Here is a 16,082-nt window from a genome sequence, read left to right as displayed (position 1 = left end):
ATTTGGCTAAGACATGACTACTTATGCTGTCTACATTAATAAAAGGATCAGGTAGGTTTCGGTTCACTCTTCCTCTTGATTCCACTTTTACTTCTAGAATACTACTACTTTTCAGCCAGGAGCAGTGGCTCACACCTGTAATCCCAGCACTCTGGGAGGCTGAGTTGGGTGGATCACTTGAAGCCGGGAGCTCAAGACCAGCCTGGCCAATATGGCAAAACCTCATCTCTACTGAAAATACAAAAATTGGCCAGACATGGTGGCACACACCTGTAATCCTAGCTACTCGGGAGGATGAGGCACGAGAATCATTTGAACCCAGGGAGGCAGAGACGGCAGTGAGCCAAGATCATGCCCCTGCACTCCAGCCTAGGCAACAGAGTGAAAAAAGAAAAAAGAATAATATCAATTTTCCTGTCTCATTTGCAATGTGATAGCAAAATAAGTGACAAGGTTTAATTGTCTCTGGAAGAAAAGCTTTTAAAAATGTATTCTGTAATACACAATATATTTAGAGCTTACGATAAGTAATTTCTCTCAGGAGGAAGTTTTTCAAGAAAAAAAAAGTGACTCTAAAAGTAATTTCAGCAGCAAAGTAGATTAAATATCCACCATATTAGTCACAGAGCATTAGATGGAATTGAATTGACTGAGCAGAGGTCAAAGAGTGGCTAAAGTTTTTAGCCCACCAGAGGAGCACTAAAATCCAAGCATACTTAAAATCATTAACTTTAAACCCTTTGATATGAGATCCAAAACCTCACTGCTCATACTAGGAACTTCGAAACGCCATGCCTGGTAAAAGAATAAATCCCTTCAAAAGATCTACATTTCATGAAATACTTTAAGGGGAGTAGAAAGCAACAGAAAGAAACTGGAGTTTCCAGGTTTCTCCAAAGAAAACACATTTCTGCAAGGCTTATTAAACTAACAAACTTCTGCTCCACCCTCCAAAACATTCTCAGGCCAATGTGCTCCAACTGAATGTAATCGGTCAAAGACTTCAAGTTGATTTCTGGAAAGAAAGGCAAACTTCATGGGTGTGACTTTTCTCCTTTCCCTTCCCATCTCTCAGCCCCAGCAAAGGTCTGAACCCTCATGGCCATCTCCTGGCAGGTCCTGAACTCATACCTAAGAGGCAGTAGTTTCAGGGTTGTTTGGTTTTGTTGCATTGTTTTATTTGTAACAACGTCAAACTGCCTACAAGTCACCTAAAAAGAAATACTATGGGAGAAATCTAAGACGTGCAGCGCCCTTGCACAGTCAGAAGGAAAGTGGCTTGAAGCAAGTCTCTGAACTTAGAAGTTGGTCAGCAGACACAACTCAAAATTGAAGCAATGGCTGGCAAGTAATTAAACATACTGGAGAAAGCTAATTCTCCAGTATGTTAAGACTAATTTTTGTCAAGCTAATTCTTAAATTCCAGACGATGAAGAACAAATGATAAATGCACCTTTCCTAACTGTTCAACAACATCTCTATTCTTTCCTGCATTTGGAACCAGTTTGCTCGTCGCTAAGTGCCCTGAGTTCTGTATCCATCAGTTAACAAAATCAATTTCTGAATATCTATTAAGGGTGCAAGCAGTGTGTCAGTAAATAATGTGGTGTCCTCTTTACAGACGGTTGATTATAGGAAAGAATGAAATACTAATTTTAAGGGGAAATTTTACTTTTAGTTACCATTGCATTTATAACTAAACTAAAATTGTTTGTTTCTGAGAAAGCAGATAGTTGATAGAATTTTCTGGGTGCTCAGACTAATATACATTTGGAATAATGTTTTAGAAAAAAATGTATCCGGTCACGCACAGTCGCTGACACATATAATCCCAGCCCTTTGGGGGCTGAGGCAGGTGAATCACTTGAGATCAAGAGCTTGAAACCTCCCTGGCCCTCATGGCAAAACCCCATCTCTACTGAAACTACAAAAAAAAAAAATTAGCCAAGCATGGTAGCATGCACCTGTAGTCCCAGCTCCTCTGGAAGCTGAGGCAGGAGAATTGCTTAAACCCAGGAAGCAGAGGTTGCAGTAAGCCAAGATTGTGCCACTACACTTCATCCTGAGCTACAGAGCAAGACCCTCTCAGAGAAAGAAAAAGAAAAAAGAAAAAATGTGTCCAATAAAGACAAATTTATGTGAATTTGAGTAATGAGAACTATAGCATTTTAAAAGATTGTGGCTATTACATTGCAGAGCCAGAAGTAAAAGTTCAACTTTTGGCAACATGAGGGGAAACAGGGTCTGCAAACACTAAGAGTTGGATCAGAAACAGACACATCCCCATGTGGGTTCAGCTGCTCTTGCATGGGCCAAAGAACCACCACTAAGCCTTGAGGTTGGGCAGAACCAGGTACAATCAGGAAGCTACCCTGGAATGTGAGAAATCCACTATTATTATAATTTAATTGAGCGTTTATATTGAGAAAGGATAGTCCTATGAAAAAGCAAGAGATCTAAATAAGCATGTATATATAAACAAGCCTCTGTGTGTGTGTGTGTGTGTGTGTGTGTGTGTGTGTGTGTGTGTGTGTTTATGACATAGATGGCATCTGTGAGGGTGTTTCTAAAACTTTAGTAGGAGGCCAAGCTCAGTGGCTCACACCTGTAATTCCAGTACTTTGGGAGGTCAAGGCAGGTGGATCACCTGAGGTCAGAAGTTCAAGACCACCCTGGCCAACATCGTGAAACCCGTCTCTACTACAAATACAAAAATTGGCTAGGTGTGGTGGCTGTAGTCCCACCTACTTGGGAGGCTGAGGCAGGAGAATTGCTTGAACCTGGGAGGTAGGGGCTACAGTGAGCTGAGATCATGCCACTGCACTCCAGCTTGGGCAGCAGAGTGAGACTCTGTCTCAAAAAAGTAAATAAAATAAAACTTTAGTAGGAGAGCTTTAGGAAGGGGATTGCATAGATTATTTCACCACTCATTGTCTGTGTGAGTTTGGACAACCGGCTTAACTTTCTCCTGCCTCATTTTAAGCTTCTGCTAGATGCATGTCATAGTAACAGTTCTAATCTTATATGGTTATTGCAAAGATTCACTCAATTAATACATGCAGGCATTAGAGTAATGCTTGGTACATACTAAGCACTTAAATATTTGCTTTTATTATTGCTTTTCAAAAAGTAAGTAGTGAATGCACATGGTACAAAATTTAAAAGGTGTAAATCGATACACAGTGAAAAATAAGTTACCTTCTATCACTAACCCCTGGACACTCAATTCTCTTCCCTCGGGCAGTCATGCTCACCAGATTTTCATGTAAACTGTTAGAGATATTATACATGTGGAATATATGCATATCTATAATTTTAAGAAAATCAGTGGTGGAATACTTTGCACATCATCCTGCACTTTGCTTATTTCGCTTAATATCCATTTTGAAGACATTTTCATACCAGTTCTTATAGGAAAGGCCTGCTCATTTCCATAGCAATACATGATATTTGATTAAATATAAGTGCCCTGATTTATTAAGCAGTTCCCCTTGGATGTACACGTAGACTGTTCCAATCTTTTGCTGTCACAAACAATGTTTCAATGTGCACATGTAAACAGACATCTTTGCGCATATGTACGTTTATATCTGTAGGAAGAATGCCTACAGGTGAAATTACTGGGTTAAATAATATGTACATGCCTGATCTTGACAAAAGTGCTCACTGTCTGAAAGGAGATTCTCAGATGTGCATGGTACTTTGTCCGGTTAAATTACATTGCAAACGAAAGATCTTTCATGTCATAACTGTTTTTAGAGTTGAGATCTTTTTCTGTCACCTAGGCTGGAATACAGTAGCACAAACATAGCTCACTGCCTCCTCAACCTCCTTGGCTTAAGCCATCCTCCCCCTTCAGCCTCCTAAGTAGCTGGGACTGAAGTCATGCACAACCATGCATAGCTAATTTTAAATTTTTGGTAGAGATAGGAGTCTCACTTTGTTGCCTAGACTGGTCTCGAACTCATGGCCTCAAGCAATCTTCCTGCCTTAACCTTTAGATTACAGGTGTGGGATTACACCTGTGAGCCGCTGCACCTCGCCTCATGCTACAATTTTTAAAGGAATAAATCTATCTGCCATCCAGTATCACTTGATGCAAAATGCCTTATAATTTTTAAAAGATTGATTATGATTATTTTTACTAAGTCATCTTCAGAAGTTGTAGAGCTAATGAAATAAGTTTGCTCCGTCTAGATACCTATGGTAGATTGTGTGTCTGTACAATTCACTTGATCACATTATAAAAATAGAATTTGGAGCTGGAAGTTAACAGAGAAATTATTTCTCCAAACCTCTCCTCTGACAAATGAGAAGTCAAGGGACACCTGGTTTAGGTTGTGTACCCATGGTGAGATGTGGCACCAGGAAAAGGCCAGAAAGGGCAGGAAAAGACCAGGAAGTTGGAGACCCTCACTCAGGGTCAGGCCTCCCTCTTCCCACTTGATTGTCTCTTCGCCTATTTTAGAATTTGGGTACCCTGTGAAGCCTAAATCAGAAGACAAGAAGAAACATTCAAACTTATATAACAGTAAGTTTTTATAATTAGGCAGGGATCAGTGGTGGCAATGGTGGGTGAAGACTGCAGTTTACATATCTGTCTGTCTAACTGGGATATCAAGGAAACAAATAAGGTCCTCTGTAAATTACATCTAATGACAAATATTCAGGACATCAAAAGTTGTATCAACAATATCAACACTTCTGTGGTTCTTCTCTGATGAGGTATACAAAAATGTCTCTTTATGTCTTTTATATCTTTAGACATACGAAATATTTCTTTCCCAGAGAGGTTGTACATGTAGTTTTCTGAAGAATAAAAGATTTTTCTTGGGCAAAATTTAGTGAAATGAATGTAATTGCACTTAATACATAAGCTAAAGTTTATTTCATAAATAGCAAAAAGCCAAATTCTCTCTCCAAATTTAGAGTTCTCCCTCAAAATATAACTCCCTTTGGGGTGCATTTTCTCAGAAAGCAGTCAACAGTAGTCAAATATTTATACAGCACCCATTTTAAAGTCCTACATAGAAGATGACAGACTGGGAGTATTAACTGTAAATCAAGAAACTGTTTTAAACATTAACATCAAAAATACGAATATCATCTCTTTGTTATAAATAAATAATGGTATTTAAAATTAGACTCATTTACATAACATAAATTCATATCTGATGAAAGGAAAAACATAAATAATCAAAACTCTCCACAGCAACCCTTAAGAGAGGCTGAAGAACAGTGTTTAAGAAATACTACGTGCGACTCCCAGAATGAGACAGCAGCATCATTCAGCTTCCTACGATACAGGATTCTCCACAGAACATCTTTTATTTACCCCATACATAAAACACCAAAGCTAAAAGTTGACGTGGCCTCACATAAAATTAGCTCTGCTACAAATCCCAAACCATGTACATAGAGTGACTAATTATTTCCCTGCTTATTTGGCTGGTATCATTAGAGTACATCTCATTTTACTGTTTTTGTATGTGCTTTTACATGTTTCTCCAATTTGATATTATCTATTACAGCCAGCTACTTACGGGCTGCTTCCAAAGTATTTTATAACAAGCCCAGGCAGATGCTTAATGAGCCTATTACAAGAGCTGCAGGGAGAAGAGGCTTTTGTGAGCCCCTTTCTGCCTGTCCCCTTTAGAGTTTATAAGGTGGGAGAAAGCTGTCCAGAGAAGAGTTTAAATCAGCCTTTGCTGGCTGATCTACCTGTGAATAGGACTGGTGTGTTTCATTTAGAAAGCAAGTGGCTTCAGGGAGCATCTTTTTGGGATTAACTTGGCAGCTGCATAAGCCTCCTGACTAGGTTCTTCCAGAGCCTGGGCAGACAAATTCTCTTCTTCACACCAAGCACAAACTTAAGCAAATAATTATTTTCCAGACCCTGATGTCAGTCTGCATCTTAAAGAACAGGATCTAGCCCCATAAATTCTATTGGATATAAATGATTATATTAGAGTCTGAGCCATAGTAAAGACTCCTAAGAGCTGAGGTCAGAGCAACCAACAACTTTATCCTACCTCTGCCCTTTACCAGCTCTGAGACCTTGAGCAAGTTACTTACAAAATCTAATTGTGTTTCAGCTTCCTCATCTGCAAAATAGGCGTGATAATCATGCCTCCCTCAATTGTTTTGAGGGTTAAGTGTTGCATGCAAATTACTTACTTTGCATAGGTTTCTTATTGTCTGTGGCTGTTCCCAGTACATAGTGAGAGCTTTCTGTGGGAAGTATAGATTCATATCCTCCTCACTGCCCATCAGAGAGCCAGGCAAAAAGAGGAGACACCCAAATGCTCATTTGAATAAAATTTCCAAGTGTGTTAACACACTAAAGTTAGTTCCAAAAAAAAAAAAAACTTAACACAAAAAATTGTAATTTTTTCTTTTAAAAACATTTTGACAAACTCTTGTGTCAAATATTATTTTTATTGTCTAATAATTTATTGAAATTTTGTTATCTCTTATTGAATTTCTCCAACGCTATCCCCCCAGTCAGAGCAGGTAGCCCAGCCCTTTGTATTTTTGTATTTCTCTACCTCAAGGAGTTGTGTAGAATTGAAAGTAAATATTCAAGGATTCTTCCTGTATTTTGTAAAAGATTAAACAAGGCTAGGCGTGGTGGCTCATGCCTATAATCCCAGCACTTTGGAGGCCGAGGCAGTTAGATCACTTATGCCTTGGAGTTGAAGATCAGCCTCGAACATAGCGAAACACTGGGCAACATAGTGAAACCATGACTCTACAAAAAATACAAAAATTCACCAGACATGATTGCATGCACCTGTAGCCCCAGCTACCCGGGAGGCTGGGGTGAGAAGATCACTTGAGTCTGGAGGTAGACCTTACAGTGAGTTGAGATTGTACCACTGCACTCCAACCTGAGTGACAGAGTGAGACTTTGTTTAAAAAAAAAAAAAAAAATCGAAACTAGGATACTCACATGGGTGTGTGTGTATATAGCATGTGTGTTTCTGTGTGTGTCTTTGACATTGAATTTGGAAGGCTTTAGACATTCAGTTACTCTCCAGTTGTTAATGTCCCCAGCCCTCTCTTTTGTTTTATACCCAACCCACTTTAGTGCATTTATTCTTACCTCCTTGCTCCTAAAGTACTTTGACCCAGCAGTCCTGGAAGCTCATGAAGACATTGCGCTGTGATCCTGGAAAGAAAGGGAAGAGAGAGAAGGTCAGGTAAGGTGGCTCACACCTGTTTATCTCAGCATTTTGGGAGGCTAAAGTAGGAGGATTGTTTCCAGTCAGGCATTCAAGAAAGGGAAAAGAGGAGCACTGTAGGGGAAGGTGGAGGCAGAGCTTTCTCCCAGCAAAACGAGGCCAGATGTTGGCAGCAGTGCCTCTAAGGGGAAAACTGAGCCCTGCACTATGTTGGTGACAGAAGCTCAGAGGTGTAACCCCAGAAAGGAACTCCCAAAGGAGGCTTTCCTAATACTGTGGTACTGTGTTCCTCCCTAGGACCTGGGACAACCATGGGAATCGAGAGGAAATTGGGAAAAGAACCCATAATGCCTGAGATCGCCTGACCACTAACCCAAAGGATGACTGCTGGGATCTCATTAAATTAGCAAAAAAAGAAAAGAAAAGTCACAGCTCACTTCATCACTCTTTTTTTTTTTTTTACTGTGATCTATTTTTTGCCGAATTAAAGAAAATAAATGCTATATTGCATTGAGAGAATGTTACAATTATGCTACTATTTATAAAGTAAGCATGTGTGTTAGAGGCCATTTCGATGTTGGAAATTTTGAAGTTCAGACATGCTAAGCGTTCTTCCTCCTTACAAGTGCTGTCCTCTGACCCATTAGGGTAGTGGCCTTATTTTGTAAACACCAAAAACAAGAATACACATATAACTCAGGCAGGGCATGCATTATGTGGTTGGCCATGGGCCCAACCAGAGGCCCCATATGCTGTGATACCTGACAGCCATAAAGCATTTGAGTTTTATTTATTTTTATTTTTTTATTTAATTTGTAAAAAATTGTGTGAGTACACACTAGCTGTATATATTTATGGGGTACCTGGGATGTTTTGATACAGGCATACAATACGAAATAAGTACATTAGCATTTTGAGATTTACATTCAGGATATAGAAACCCCAGTGGCAATGCTTTCAGATACCCTGACGCCCAATACCGAATTCCACCTTCACTCCATCTCACTGACTTGGTTTTAACATGAATCTAAAATAGGCTCTTTTTCTTCTCTAACTAAATAAAACTGGTGAGGTTTATTTGAAACAGAAAGAGTCGGCCAGGCATGGTGGCTCAGCACTCTGGGAGGCTGAAGCAGGAGGATCACTTGAGCCCAGGAGTTTGAGACTAGCCTGGGCAACATAAGGAGACCCTGTTTTCACAAAAAAATAGAAAAATTAGCCAGGTATGGTGGTACCTGTCTATAGCCCCAGCTACTTGGGAGGCTGAGATGGGAAGATGGCTTGAGCCCAGGAGGGGGGGCTGCAGTGAGCCATGATCATGCAACTGCACTCCAGCCTTGGGAACAGAGGGAGATCCTGTCTCAGGAAGAGAGAGAGAGAAGAGGGGGAGAGAGGCAAGAGAAAGAAAGAAAGGGTCTTCACAAGTAGCTCAAAAACAGCATTTGTCTTCCAATCAATCTCTCCAGTATATTTTGGTAACGAAATATTTGACTCTACTTTTGTCTCCAAATGTGTTTTCCTTCCTTCCTTCCTTCCTTCCTTCCTTTTCCTTTCTTCCCTTTTTTTCTTCCCTGAGAAAAGGAATGCTGTATTCATATCTTTGGTCCAACTAATGAAAGTCTCAAAAAATATACTCTTGCCAATTACCCAAGTGACTAAGTGACTGACCACCAGGATCCAGACTGGATTCAAGTGTGATTTGCATTGTTGGCTCGTGTCTGAATGCTTCACTATTAGGCTGGATATTACAGTTTGCTACAAGCCACAAACTTTTCCTATTATGCTGAGAGAGCATAATTTCATGTTTTCTATGTTTAAGTTACGTCACTGCCATTTTTAGGAGAAATTGTGATCCTGTCACCCCTTTCTAGTAGAAGAGAAGCAGCCCACTCATAACACAGATTCACCTCCAGTAGTGACCTCCTGAGCAAAAAGAGAAATCCATTTCCATGTTCATTTGGGCCTTTGGCCTGCCAACTGAGAAGGCCTGCAAGGCTGAAAATCATGCTAATTACATAAGTGATTTAATTTCGATAATGTAAGAGCTGACCATTAGATATCAAACCAGATTCAAGCAGGATTTGCTCTACTTCATGATGTTGGAATTGTTCAGCATTAGGCTGTTTCACACAGACTTTCTTTTTTTACTAAAGTATTTATAAATAATTTCAAAGATTTTTTTAAAATCAAGAAATTTTAAAAGTGGAAAGAATACCATGGTTCTTTTGCTTAGATAATATACAAACTTAAAATACAATGGCTTTGTACCAGACCTTAAAATGTGACTGATTTAGAGGCTCAGATATGATTGATTTGATTTTTTTGTTTCTGACACAAACTAATCATAGAAAACGTCTTTTTTTCCAACCACTTTAGAGTTTAGTTTGGGATACCTGGTAGAAAGTTGATCCCAGCTACTGTGGATATAGTTAAGAAGAGACACTATTTCAAATGTTTGATGTGATCCATTAGGAAAATTACCAAATATTGTCATAGGTCAATCTTGCCTTGTGTAGCAATGCTTTTTTTTCTGCAATGATTCGTATCTTTAAGATTTATTAAGTCCTACATCAAATGTATCTTGTTTTCTATTGCAGTTTATTGAACACAGAGTAATCTTTCAGGACAAAGACATAAAGATCAGCTACCTCAGTCCCAAATACACTAACCTCATATCTTTCCATCAGAATTTCTTCTCATAGTTTTTATGGAAATGTGGAAATATTCAAAAATAACCAATATGCACTTCATCAGTTTGACATCATGAATAGAGGAATTCAATAGAAGCAAGACATCCTTTTCTCTAATAGGACACAGAATTCTATGTGGTTTGATTTTTGATGACATCAATTGCCAAAGCATAACTCTGAAATTGACTCATATCAATTCTCAATTTGGCATCCTATCCCTACTCCTATAATTCACTTCTGGGGCAGAATCATGGTCATTTCTAATAGCACCCACAGTTACTTAATTACTAGAGTAATTGGTCACTTGTGTACTCACAATCAGAGGCAAATGCCTGATTTCCACTGCGAAACAGCTGGTGTTTTTAGTTTTTTGTTTTTTGGTTTTTTTTAGCAGAATTTCTACCTGAAATTAGAAATTGCCACCCAAATCGCAGGTGTAAAAAGCAATTTGCCTAAATTTTGGGTGGTATCAATTTCTCATTTTGATAACGGGAACCAGTAATTGAGAGAAAATAAATGAGTGCTGTTTCTGTGACCTTAAGAAATCTCTGCAGGAAATAATGAAAGGCAATCGTACTAGTGTGGTGAAGGGAGAGAAAGGAAGAAAGGAAGATAAAGAGGAAGGAAAGGAAAGACAGATGAGAGAGAGAAGGAGAACCAACAATTCTAGAGAAAAATAATACCACCTTATCAAAATGTGCATGCTACCTTACCAAAGCATGCCTGACTTCTATCATTTAAATCAGAACTGCAAGAATGAGGCTCAAGTGATCAATGTCTTTTCCCAGATAACAGAGAAGGAGAATGCTTAACATCCCACTATATTTTTTTTGTTAAAAACTACCACCTCCATGCCTGAAGGCTTTTCTCCCCCTAAAGATGTTGAGGGGCCTGGGGAACCACTTAAAGTTCCTTGCCATGCTTGCCCAAGAAACACAAAGTGTTGGTGAAGTATAAACAGAGAGCGCTTTTTCTTTGACCCACTCTGCAGTGTGATGGGGTAGTGTTGTTAGTTTATGTGAGAGAAAATAGCATAGGCTTTCTGAAAAAAAGTGGAATTGGATTAAGGCCTTTGTGCGCGCCTCAATGCTGAGGGGAATTAGCAAGAGTTGTAGACACTTAAAGGGGCCCTCATGCTGAAGCTTATCCCAGATTTTGCACAATAAACATTTGAATATCAACAGTGTTTTGCAACTTGCAGCACTAATGTATAAACTTCTCTCTTTTGAAACTCCCAAATCCTTCCAAATGTCTGTAACACCCTCTACATAAACATATAGGAGCTAGGGTAGAAAACACCTAGTCAATGATGTAAGTCTGCTTTTAAAAAGATCTTTCTCCTTTTCCATCTTCAGGATCTAGAATGTTTTATAATGGCTCGTTGGTTTAAGGACTTTAGATGCTCTATTTAATTTTAATCATTCCACTTTCTTTCAGTCTTTGCATTCTGATATGGGGAAGGGGAAATGTCCAGGAGTGGATAAGGATGTGTGGTTGAGTTTAGAACTGTTTCACCAAGATTTTTGTTGTTGTTGTTTTAAATAACAGACTCTTTAAATAGAGTCTTTTGTTTTAGAAACAATCCTTCTGAGGGTTTCAAAAGTAAACTCACCTCTGCAACGAAAGAATTATTTTGTCTGTTAAAGTCAGCTGACTACCTCATTGGGAATCCACATATGCAAGCCAGTTCCCACCCTGAAAACTAATCTGTTACTTAGTCATCCTAACTGAAGACACTAGGCTGATTTTGTAGTAAGAGCGTCCAACATCAAACAGTTATTTGAAGTTACTGACATTAAGCAAGCTCTATTTTTCTCTTTAAAAATTTCAAACTCCCAAAAGCGAATTCAAAGTATTGTAGAGCCTTGCGGGAGGGGAAACAGCATTAATTTCTCTCTCTCTTCCAATATCAATCAGCAGACAGACATAATATTTTGTTTTCTGAGAACAGGATATTTGCTTTTGGTTGCTGGTATAGCAGAATTCTTCCCTTCAGTTCTTTGTGTAATCCATTATAGCAATGGTGTTGCTTTATAAGATTTGATGCTCTTAATTTTGCACTAAAGCAAACACTTGGGATGCAAGCACATTTTTCATCAAAATCTACATCAGCAGTTTATGGAACTTAATGAATAAACGGATCCCATTCTTGCTTTCCAGCATGTATTATCTAGAGATGATTCTAAGCAACTCAGCCTGGCGGTAATGTATTCCATCCAATTGAGGAGTTTGCAGGAAAATATATCTACAGTGACCCAACAGAGTAGTAAAACACTTGTTTGAAATTATTTTTTGTAACTGTGCTCATTTCATGCCTGAAAAGACGGTGGTAAAAATCTCATTGCATGGGGGGCTGGTTGGGGGGCTGAGGGGAATGAAGACATAACTGCTCTGCCCAGCTCTGAAGCATGTTGAAGCAGTTTGCCTATTGAATTTGATACAATGATGTGTAGATGAATAAAGTTATCTCCGGTTCTGAATAGGATGGTGTCAGTGGGAGGGTAAGAAGGGGGGAACTTGGAATCTGAAAAGAATTCTTTTTTTTTTTTTTCTTTTTCTTAAAAAAAAAAAAAAAAAAAAAAAAAAGAACTTGAAGGTCAGGGTCCAGCTGCCAGGCAAGAGTAGAACACAACAAAATGCTGGACAGGCCTAAATAAAGACAACTATAGACACCCAGACACACATATTGCAAAAGTTGCTTGCTTCAAGTAACTAATGTATTAACATATATTTCTATAGGCAGAGAGCTATTTTTTCCCTTTAGGCTGTCTTAGACTCTGATGAAAACGTAAGAACATCAAGAGCATCTGTAAAAATTACAGCTTTAATGAAACAGATGAAACAGGCCATCAAAGGTAGGAGAAAAGAAGAAATTCTAATGATTATGGCTTAATTCTAATAGATTATAATTATTATGATTGGTATGAACCAGTTTCTGACTGACATTCCATTTTCCCCCATTTAAGCTTTCATTTAAAAGGGGGGTAGGGGGGTGGGCCGGGGAAAAAAACTAACAGCCACTAATTATTCTGCAGGATTTGCTGCTTAACTCAATACAAGGCCTTTAATCAAATAGAGTAAAGAGATAAAACCTTTAAATGTGAATCATCACACAGATACACAGTTTTCCTTATCCTGTTCTTTTTATATTGGTTTGAAAAGTTAACATTTTGATTTCTAACCATTCCAGTTCTGTGATATAAGCAGATGATCTGAAGAATTTTCGGGTGGTCAGATGGATTATAACTAAAAGGTTGGGAAGTTTATGATAGATCAACTTGATCATCTAATAAATATCTGTTGTCTGTTCTTACTGCTGTTGATTGCTTTTTTATTTCTATTTAAATATGCTGGCATTTTCCAAGAGGTACACTAACGATTGTTAAACATTTATTTTGGTTCAGGTGATGCTCATCTTTAATCTGATAAGTTTTTTTTAGAAGACAGAATGAGAAAAAGAGATGGAAGTAGGATAGGGAGGTACAGCCTAACTGGTCTGAATAAATATTAGTCCTCACTGTCATGTTACAGCTGTTTTCTTTCTAAGGAGATATGTCAAAAAAAAATCAAAAATCAAATTTTAGAATATATATATATATATATATTCATGTTTGCTTTCATCCTAAGGTATTTTAGGAAAATCTTCTCTTCTACCAGATTGACATTAAAGTTGACAACATGCTACATGAGAGTTTTGTTTTTCTGTATCTTGCACACTAGTGTGGTGAATTATTCAACTATAATGATGCCAAGTCATGGAAAATCAAAATGAACGAAAATCTTATTTTTCTGTATTTCGGCCTCAGAATTGTGCAAGTCCAGAGCAGAAACCTGAACCTACAGTTGTAAATATTAACATAAATTCTTGAAAGGATAATTTCATAGAAATTAAATCCAATACTCACAATACAAGCAAAAGTAGCTTACAAGTTGAAAAGTATTTCACATCAATGAAAAATCATAAAAACACTAATAATACATAATAACCTACATTATATTACTGGCTTGCATTACAATCTTGCATATTTCCAAATTTTATTTAAGTCATTTATACTAGAGCCTCTTCTTCCATTCTGTAATTTAAAAAACCAGGAACAATCTGTAGATTTAACTGGGTTAAGCTATAAGGCGGCACAATTTTTTAATCATGACAGTTGTTCTGTACCAAAAAAAAAAAAAAATTGGATGAGTTTCTGCATCCTGCGTGTTACCATTAGGCTATTGACACCCTATTGTGTGGTGGAGAGAGGTAAAGTAACCCAGGAGATTATTCAGAATGTGAGATTGTAAATGTTTCTTAAAGATGTCTTTATAGAAATTATAGCTTCTCTCGTGTGGTCTTCCAGGCGGCAGTGTACAGCCCTGGAGTTGCAGTTGTTAAAGACAGGATTGGTAGCATGCTGTGTTTAATGCAACTCTTACCAACAACTCGCAGAGATTAGGAGACTGGCAGAATGATGTCAATGGAGGTTTAAGGGCTCTGCTTTCTGAAGTTGTTCGGAGTTAATAATTAATGAAAATCTTTCTTTGATGGCTCTTTTATATTTGGATGCAGCTGCCTGAAAATCAACCACAAAGGAAACTTGATTTTGTTTGTCATTAATTTTGACTTTCCTTAACAAATGTTTGTGTGCTCATCATAGCCTTCCTAATTTGGCCTCAGTTTAATGTGGAGATGAAATCCTTGATTAACAAAATTGTTTGAATTTTCAGGGGTTGGTGACAGTGTTTTTTCACAGTTAGTATGTTCTCAGTAGTTTTGAAATCTTTCAGATGGGCTCAATCCAAGTAGCAGTTCAGTGGTGATGCTAATTTTCATGCAGTATGTTCACAGAAGAGTTCCTATGCTCATACAGTGTAAGAATTTATTCTGAGTTCCCTTAGCATTTGAGTATTTAATTCAATGTTTTCTCTTATGCTATATTTTTAAAGGCAAGATGGAGAATTACATAATTGCCTACAATAAGCAAATGCTAAATGTCTTCTCTATACACTACTCCTGTCAAATAATATACAAGAATTTGACCAAATGGATATGGAAGATATTGAGAAAAAAATCAAACTTCGAAATATATGCAGGTTTGAAGACAGTCAAATAAACTTGCCATAGGAGACATGCAATTTACCAGGATTTGTATTTGCACCAAATCTAGTCGGTCTCAAATAACTCAGTATGGGCTTCAAAATAAAACAGCGAATGTACTGTTTGTATTATTTGTATTGGATATACTTTGGTAGAACCATACTTAAAGTCATTTCAAATGTCTTTTTTATGCCAAAACAAATCCTATTGACTCATTTCCAATTTCTAATTATATGAATAATTATTTCTGAATCCCACAGTTCTTCTAAATAGCATCTATTTTAATAATTGCAATTGATACTTCCATCAGTTAATATACTGTCTTGCTTCAACAAATAACTAAACATCTGCTGGTCGCATTTACTGTCACTGAGTAAATGATTTTATTTAAAAGAAATCATGTAAATTAGAAAGAAGGACAGACTACACAATTTTCCCTTTTTCACTAGCAGAGTACTTTCCTTTTCCTGAAGAACTATTTTTATACCTGAAGAAAATTGTCATTTGCCATATTTGCTTTCTGTAACAAGGTTAGGGAATGAAATTCTGTTCTAGAAAAATAACATAAAAATAAATCCTATTTGTATGAGGGTATTCTTCGATGTCCCAACTGTTGATATTTAATGAGGTAACTGGGGTAGTCAAGATCTTTCATACTTGTTGGTACTGGTGCTTAATTTTGCTATGGTATGTTATGTTACGTTTTATTATCTAACTATAGCCATAAAGTTAATGAAAGCTTTCTGTCCCTAAATGTAACTGTTAAGGAAAGGAGACTAGATGCTTTTAACAAAGATTTTCTTAGAATTTTTTTTCCTCCAAGCATTTACAAGTCTTTTTCTCAGCCCTTTCTAATAGCTACAGATGGCTTGCTTTACAAGAAAAAAAAAAAAAAATGGTAGCCTTCTTCATCATTTCAACTTCTCAGTGCTATCGGTGATCTGTAATTGATAAGAGCATCTCCTGCTTGTTTCTATCTGACAGATGTCAGGCGCAAAAGCTACAGACCTAGTGGGGTCATCATACACTTGTACATGTCCTTACCTGTTTTCACTGTAACAGGTTAGAAAAAGAAACTGCTGCTGTCTTTCTGAGTGTGTGATTACTACTTGGGTTGGACTTGAC

This window comes from Sapajus apella, unplaced genomic scaffold, assembly GCF_009761245.1.
Source record: "Sapajus apella isolate SASKATOON/1434 unplaced genomic scaffold, GSC_monkey_1.0 scaffold80, whole genome shotgun sequence".
In the NCBI taxonomy this organism is placed as follows: Eukaryota; Metazoa; Chordata; class Mammalia; order Primates; family Cebidae; genus Sapajus; species Sapajus apella.
Note: the sequence above shows the minus strand (reverse complement) of the source record.